This window comes from Salmo salar, chromosome 06 (genome assembly GCF_965601325.2).
Source record: "Salmo salar chromosome 06, fSalSal1, whole genome shotgun sequence".
Classification (NCBI taxonomy): domain Eukaryota; kingdom Metazoa; phylum Chordata; class Actinopteri; order Salmoniformes; family Salmonidae; genus Salmo; species Salmo salar.
This window is the reverse complement of record NC_138296.1, coordinates 37,656,374-37,663,569: the sequence shown is the minus strand read 5'-3', so window position 1 is coordinate 37,663,569 and position 7,196 is coordinate 37,656,374. Positions and strand designations below refer to the sequence as shown.

Sequence of the window (7,196 nt, the reverse complement as noted above, 5' to 3'; positions counted from 1 at the left end):
ATAGATAGATAGATAGATAGATAGATAGATAGATAGATAGATAGATACATACATACATACATACATACATACATACATACATACATACATACATACATACATACATACATACATACATACATACATACATACTGTACATACTGTCCATACTGTACATACATACCACAGGAGGTTGATGGCACCTTAATTGGTAATAGCTGGAGCGGAATCAGTGGAATGCTATCAAATACATCAAACATATGGTTTCTATGTGTTTGATGCCATTCCATTTGCTCCATTACAGACATCATTACGAGCCGTCGTCCCCTCAGCAGCCTCCACTGACACATACATTGAGGCGGGACTTGTGTACTGTAACTATAAGCATCTAGATGGGTGGGTCAGTGTGTGTACAGGTGGGACAGGAGAGTGAAAGCGAGGCTGTATACCATAGCAGTTTAGAGGAGGGGGAGGAACTCCAGGTGTCCTGCTGTCTCAGGATGTCTCTGCAAAATGCTGGCAGCCCCAGCAGGCACTGCAGAGCAGAGTTCATGAAGCAGGTGTTGCCAATATTAGGCAACCTGTGGGAAAGAAGCCATCAGTTACACACTAATATCTGAACAGTGGACCAAAGGTAAACTAATGAATGGATTTGTAAGGCATGAACGCAAGATAACTCTGAATACCACACAGAATTATTTAAAACAAAAAGCAGAGCTCAGAGATAAGAGTAGGTGTGTGTGTGTAGATGTGTGTGTGTTTTACCCGAGGAGCTTGGTGTTGTCTTCGCCCTCGCCTGTGCAGCTCTGCTCCCCCAGCTGGGTGCTACTCTTGCTGAACAGGTTTGGGAGGCGAGCCATGGCTTCCCGAGGCCTGACCAATGGCCTGGAGGAAGAGAGACTGGTTAGAGGCCTCAGTAGCAGTAGCTCGACACCAATCGGTCTGTTTGAACACTGTTTTAATGTACAAGCATACAGATATTCCTTACCATGTCATGGTGTGAGTGACCACTCTTATGTAGAGTCGAGTGAGATGAAGGTGGCTATTGTCTACAGTACTTACCTCTCCAAGGAGACAGAGGAATCCCTCAGGTCAATGGAGGCCTCTGCAGAGAGAGACCGAGAGACGGACAGCGGTAAGAAAGAAGGTTTGTCAAAGATGAATTGAGAAAAATAGCACCAACAAATGGCACCCGTTTACAGACCTGCGATGCCAGCAAATCGGGGTACCATTCTCTTTGTCTGTGGAACATATGCCCCCACCTCTTTGACCTCAGAGCTCATAAGATCTCTGTAAAGACACACAGACATATGCATTAGGTTAGCTATATTATATTGGCTTTTTCATTTCAATTCAATGGTGTTGGTTGGCATGAAATTTGATGTCAGGCTGCAGTACCTGGCAGTCTCACTGTCTTTGTTGGTCTCTCCATGGTGGTCCAGGGGGTTTGGAGAGGAGGACTGGGGGGCAGGGGAGGAGACGTGGGTTGTGGAGGAAGGGCAGGCAGGACTGGGGGGAGTGGCAGAGGAGGATGACTGAGTTGAGACAGCCAGGGAAACAGAGGAAGCACTAAAAGGGGAGGAGGTCTGTGATCCTTCCTCTGAAGAAGAAGAAGAAGAGACAGATGACATGTGGAGAGAGGAGAGGGAAGAGAGGCTGAAGAACTTGGAGAGAGTGGAAGGGGATCTGGCAGGGGATCCAGGGGGTGAGGGGGATGCAGCGCCGATTGGTGTTCGGCCAGACAAGGGGTCGAGGGGTGTCAGAGATGTTGTAGACGGTTTCAAATGGAAAGAAGAGACAAAGGAAGAATCAAGTTGGTGGTGATCCTTTACGTTCTTCTTCTCCCGGTTTTTCCAAACTGACGCAGTTACCATGCTGGCATCCAATGAAGTCAGTTTGGGTGGGATTGGGAACGGCGATGGACAGCGGCTCCCAATCCCGAGGCGAACTCTGCACTTCTTTTTCTGTTTGGAGAAACATTATATAGCTAATATAGTACATAACAAATCAAATAAAAAGATCTTACTTGCTTCACAACAGACCTTGTTATATTTGAACTAGCAGCAAAGGTCACACCCAAACCACATGATCTGAACATAAAATAAAGAACTTGTCGCCCATTGTAACCATAGTTATACCCTCTGTCCCAAATCCTGCCATATGGGACACATAAATAGACAATGAAACAACTAGGAATAGCTGAAAAGAATAGAATATACTCTAAATTGTAACAGAATTAGATCAATTCTAGCCCAGACTAAACATATACCTTTTTACAGCAACACAAACATCCCATTTCAGTGTATTTGTAGACTATGCCTTATTTTGCAGAACATCAAAATATGTTGCCTATTTAACATTGTGATGTCATAACCAAATTATGATGCGCTTGACTACGCGTTACCAGCGTAAATAGCCAACAAATCACACAAACCAAAATGTTGAAAAATAATTTACAAAATGAATTGATCGTGTATTCAGAGTTGTTCCTATTTCATAAAATATACAAAATAACTAGGTTCTTGCCAATAAACCTGTTTTTTTATTGAGAAAACATTGTCTTCTCTTTCTCCCATGCTCCCTGGGTCACTGACGCATGATTGTATGGGATATAGTAAGAGGCTAGGAAATTCGAAGTACTGTCTATCAGAATCAAAATAACTTTTATTGCCCAAGTGGCCTACATTCACACATTCACAGAATTTGACTCGGTGAATTGGTGCTGCCAGCAATAGACAAATGTAAAGACACATTTACAGCCTATACAATATACAGTAAACATAAAACATATTTATTAGCTTCTATCTTCTTAAAATACTTTAGAGTAATATTTTATTATGGAAAGTAAAATGCCTATTTCACTTCAGTTGACGCTGATCTGATACAGATCGAACGTGTAGCTTTGCAATGGTTGTTAGGATGACCTTTGAAAAAGAAAAGGAGAGCCGCACTCTCTTGCTCAGACTCAATAATTGAATAACCTAATATCCAACGTTCCGACCGACAAGCTGTCTTCATCATTGTATGTTAGGAGGACCTCTGACCGTACCTCATTGAAAAGGTGCCACTCTGCCTAGTGACTGTAAACTAAACAAAAATACTAACGTTAGTACATTTGTTGTATATTTGCTAGATAGCCATATTTGCTAGACAGCCATATTTGCTAGACAGCCATTTGTTGTATATTAGCTAGACAGCCATATTACTAGCTAGCTAGCTAACTACGTTATCTATTTTAGTCAATGCAAGTCTAGTTGGACGATTAATCAGCAATATTCTAGCAGACCTTTACTAGCTAGGTCATAACGAGTGAAAATGGCTAGCTAGCTACATCATGTAAGGTAAACCGCAATGTAAAAAGTTGGGCAATTCAAACAGTCAGTGTTAGCGAGCAACTTTTTGGTTGCACTGTGTTTAACAATTAAAGCAAGGCTGAACAGCTTATTTTTGGTTTCAACAGGTGAAGGTACTGAAGGAGAAGATAACTTCCCAGTGTCTGGACAGAAGCTCATATATGCTGGCAAAATCCTGCAAGATGACACACCTATTAAAGACTACAAAATTGACGAGAAGAATTTCGTTGTAGTTATGGTATCGAAGGTACATTTCCCTAATCCATTTTACTTGGACTCATAATGAGCTGCACCCACCTGTTTTGGGTTACATGATTGTCTGCATAGATGACAGTAACAGCCTGTTTATATCTCCTCTGGAACTAGGCAAAGTCTGCCACAGCTGCTTCAACACCTTCCTCAGAGGCACCCAAGGCCCCTGTCCAGGACTCTGGGTCGTCTGCGGGCCGGCCCCTGCAGCCATCCCTATCCCCCCAGAGGAGCCCACACCTCCAGTCGCAGAGCACCCAGCTCTGATGTCCTCTTAGTCTTTCCCACAGTAGTTGTGGGTCAAGACTGTCTTCCAAACTGATCTGTGATGTATGGTCTGTTACATTGCCATTCATTGTTCCATTACTTTATTGTATTTGTGGTTACATTCAAATCCTGAGGGAGTGCGTAGATAGACTGTGCACAGACACACAATATTGTTTTAATATTATTAACTTTTTCCACTTTTTACTCAACATGAATGAATGATAGAGATTGCCTCTTATACAGTGCATTCGGAACGTATTCACACCCATTGACTTTTTCCACATTTTGTTACGTTACAGCCTTATTCAAAAAGGATTTTAAAAAATTACAAATCCTCATCAATCTACACACAATACCCCATAATGACAAAGTGAAGACAGGTTTTTAGACATTCTAGCAAATGTATACAAAATAAAAAACAGAAATACTTGTACATCATTGTACATGATTTGGAAAGGCACACCTGTCTATATAAGGTCCCGCAGTTGACAGTGCATGTCAGAACAAAAACCAAGCCATGAGGTCGAAGGAATTGTCCTCCATCATTCCTAAATGGAAGAAGTTTGGAACCTCAAAGACTCCTAGAGCTGGCTGCCTGGCCAAACTGAGCAATCAGGTGAGAAAGGCCTTGGTCAGGGAGGTGAACAAGAACCTGATGGTCACTCTGACAGAGCTCCAGAGTTCCTCTGTGGAGATTGGAGAACCCTCCAGAAGGACAACCATCTCTGCAGCACTCCACCAATCAGGTCTTTCTGGTAGAGTGGCCAGACGGAAGCCACTTCTCAGCAAAAGGCATATGACAGCACGCTTGGAGTTTGCCAAAAGCCACCTAAAGACTCTCAGACCATGAGAAACAAGATTGAACTCCTTGGCCTGAATGCCAAGCGTCACATCTGGAGGAAACCTGGCACCATTTCTACGGTGAAGTATGGTGGTGGCAGCATCGTGCTGTGGGGATGTTTTTCAGCAGCAGGGACTGGGAGACTAGTCAGAATCGAGGGAAAGATGAACGGCACAAAGTACAGAGAGATGCTTGTTGAAAACCAACTCCAGAGCGTTCAGGATCTCAGACTGGGGCGAAGGGGTCAACTTCCAACAAGACAACGACCATAAGCACACAGCCAAGACAACGCAGGGGTGGCTTGGGGACAAGTCTCTGAGTGGCCCAGCCAGAGCCCAGACTTTAACCTGATTGAACATCTCTGGAGACCTGAAAATAGCTGTGCAGCGATTCTCCCCATCCAACCTGACAGAGCTTGAGAGGATCTGCAGAGAAGAATGGGAGAAACTCCCCAAATACAGGTGTGCTAAGCTTGTAGCGTCATACCCAAGAAGACTCGAGGGTGTAATCGCTGCCAAAGGTGCTTCAACAAAGTACTGAGTAAAGGGTCTGAATACTTATGTAAATGTGATAGTTAAGCTTTTTGTTTTCTTTATAAATTTGCAAAAAATTCTAAAAACCTGTTTTTGCTGTCATTATGGGGTAGATTGATGAGAAGAAGAAAAACAATTTAATCCATTTTAGAATAAGGCTGTAACTTAACAAAATGTGGAAAAAGTCAAGGGGTCTGAATACTTTCTGAATGCACTGTAGGTACAGTTATTAACTACCATGTACAGTAAAGGAAAATGAATTGCACTAGGTAGGTGAGATGTTTTATATTTATATAAACAGTGGATAGCTGTTTCTTCTGGTGGTCTAGGGCAGCCTGATGGTGGTCTAGGGCAGCCTGATGGTGGTCTAGGGCAGCTTGATGGTGGTCTAGGGCAGCCTGATGGTGGTCTAGGGCAGCCTGATGGTGGTCTAGGGCAGCTTGATGGTGGTCTAGGGCAGCTTGATGGTGGTCTAGGGCAGCTTGATGGTGGTCTAGGGCAGCTTGATGGTGGTCTAGGGCAGCTTGATGGTGGTCTAGGGCAGCTTGATGGTGGTCTAGGGCAGCTTGATGGTGGTCTAGGGCATCCTAATTCGATGAATCTGATGTTTCTTGGTGTGCGGTAGGTGCTACTCCAGGTGGTCCCTGAGCACTGTGCCCCTAACGATGGGTTCTCCTGGTGCTTCTCCTAGTAGTGAGGGGCCTGGTCTCCTTCACCTGCTCCACTACAATGAGAAATGACAGGGAGATCTTACATGTACATACAATGTCTGGAAAATAACACATACAGAGGGATTACACGTTAAAGGGATAACTCTTAATGCGTGGTCAATTAATCATCTTTCTAGCTTTGGTGAACACTTTTTTTTTTCTTGATGACTCATTGTCGTGATTGACTCCATTTGTGGCATTCTTCTCAAATGTGTGGGCTAGAGCCTTACCTGCAGACATAGAACAGGATGTAGGCAGTCTGTGCCGTTGCCCTCAGCACAGTGGCCTCATCTGTCCTCAAGACATGTGCGTCATCCAGGCAGAGCCACCCACTGCCACGGCTGTCCAAAACATCACTGATGTAGTGGCCTAGGGAACAAGGGAAACAGAATAGAGTGTACATTAAGCTTTCAGAATTGTGTGTGCGTGCGTGCATTTTACCTGTACACATGTTGTCTCCCAGATGTGAGATCACACTTGACAATTTGTAGATATTGTCTGGCTGGTGTCTCTGTAAGAAAACACATTTAATAATAGGATTGTTATTTTGTCTACAGGATAGGGGTGCCTTCTATAACTGCCTTATCTTGATCCGCCCACTATCTCAACTGGATGGAATTATGTTATCTATCTCTCTCTCTCTATTTCTCTCTCTCTATTTCTCTATTTCTCTCTCTCCTCACCACAGCGGCTGCCTGCTGCTCTTTCTCACTAACAGCTGGTTTCTCTAGCTGGTCAGAGGAATTTGAAGCTGGTGGGGGTATATCAAATATAGTGTAAATGCAAACCAGAAAGTGAAGTGGAAACCTATCAACAAATATACTCTTAACTTCAGCTTCTGACTTGCTTTCCTCAATAGTCCTGTTTCATGAGAGGGTGTTCTGCATGATGTCAGTAACACAATGTCCTACCTGGTCTATCAAGGGTGCCTTTCGGGGAGTTTGCAGGTGTGTTGTCCATGTTGTTTTTCCCCATGGAGCTTGCCCTGTGTAAATTGATGGCATTGAAAAGAAATATCTAGTGTGTTAAAATCATGGTGTGTGTTGGCTACCCAATGTGCAATGTCCCCAAACAGAGTCTAAACCAACCTGGCTCCATGCTGGACAGGGGCTGTCGCCCCACATACGGCTGGGAGGGTCAGTTCTGCAGGGATGGATATGGGATCATCCACCTTCTCTGGCTCCCAGTTGCCTGCAGTAAACCGCTTGATATGAAGCATTAGGACCCTGCTCAGAGACAGACAGGCATTCACACACACAGACAG

General features: G+C 44.0%; 1 long non-coding RNA gene across 1 annotated transcript; it reads right to left on the bottom strand.

Moving 5' to 3' along the window:
• Nucleotides 1-3,932: 3,932 nt before the first annotated feature.
• LOC145879827 (uncharacterized) lies at nt 3,933-6,555 on the bottom strand. Its single transcript, XR_014392645.1, has 2 exons — nt 6,163-6,555; nt 3,933-5,946 (listed from the first exon to the last, which is right to left on the bottom strand). It is a non-coding gene; the product is annotated as an uncharacterized LOC145879827 (long non-coding RNA).
• Nucleotides 6,556-7,196: the final 641 nt, after the last annotated feature.